This window comes from Austrofundulus limnaeus, unplaced genomic scaffold (genome assembly GCF_001266775.1).
Source record: "Austrofundulus limnaeus strain Quisiro unplaced genomic scaffold, Austrofundulus_limnaeus-1.0 Scaffold950, whole genome shotgun sequence".
Taxonomy (NCBI): domain Eukaryota; kingdom Metazoa; phylum Chordata; class Actinopteri; order Cyprinodontiformes; family Rivulidae; genus Austrofundulus; species Austrofundulus limnaeus.
In genome coordinates, this window is record NW_013953352.1 from 145,474 (window position 1) to 146,554 (window position 1,081).

Genomic DNA, 1,081 nt, shown 5'->3' on the forward strand with positions numbered 1-1,081 from the left:
GTGTGTGTGTGTGTGTGTGTGTGTGTGTGTACCGCCCCCTGCAGGATGGAGGATCTGATCCAGTCTAAGCGGAGCTACAATTTAAACTGATAAAAACTGAATTATAACTCTAACCATGTCTCTGATGACTTGACTTTAACCTGATTAGGAATCAACCAATCAGCTGCTCGTGCGTGCAGGTCACACAGATGAAGGTCTCCATCCTCTTCCTCATCCTGATCAGCTGACTCAGCACTTGTGCTTTGTCCGGAGCGCGTGCACAAACCCAGAAATCCCAGCTAAATCCCAGAGAAATCCCAGATAAATCCCAGCTAAATGACAGAATCAGAAGTGGATTCTGCAGCTGGGCAGGACCGGTGTGTGCGCGTGTTTGTGCGGTCCTGCAGCAGGACACAAACACGCGCACAGAGCTGCAGAGCCACCAGGACCGGAGAACCTGACTCACTGATACCGATCCAATCAGCTCTTTGATCACGGATCAATCACTGAGATCAAAGCAGCATCTTTACCTGTCCTCGTGCAGGACGCTCTCCCTCTGTCCTCCTGCCAAACGGCCGCTCCTCTGCATCAGCGAACTAATTTACGTAACTTCCGTGACGTCATGACGCATGGTGAGGAGCCGCTCTGACCGAAAATACTGTGGTTTATTATTATTTATTTTTATTAATGAGGAACTCAGGTGAAATACAGACAATTTATCACATGAATATTTTAAATTAATCATTAATCAACAAATTTTGTCTTTTGTTTTGTTCCTGGATTTAACAGAGTTTCTCAGTTCTTTATTTTTATACAAAATAAAAAATCATGTTGATTCCAAAACTTTGCTTTTGTGATTAATACAATGAGTAAATAACAAATGAGTCTTTCTTTATGTAACACTAGTTATTGATTTTTACGGTTAGGAACTTTGTTAAATTTAGTTTTTAAACAGGATAAAGTTTATACAACACAAAAAAGATCAAATGCACAAAAACTGTTTTACTGCTCATGAAGAGGATATTTTCAGATCAACTAAAATAATAATAATAATAATAATAATACATTTTATTTCAAAGGCGCCTTTCTGACACTCAAGGAC

The 1,081-nt window shown here is 40.2% G+C and overlaps 1 protein-coding gene across 7 annotated transcripts in view; it reads right to left on the minus strand.

Annotated features, from left to right (window-relative positions):
- Window positions 1–572, minus strand: part of LOC106533468 (protein 4.1) — a gene marked incomplete in the record, with an annotated part of 41,445 nt that extends 40,873 nt beyond the window's left edge. For all 7 annotated transcript variants that reach the window (XM_014029768.1, XM_014029771.1, XM_014029767.1 and 4 more), the window contains 1 exon segment: window positions 510–572.
- Window positions 573–1,081: the final 509 nt, after the last annotated feature.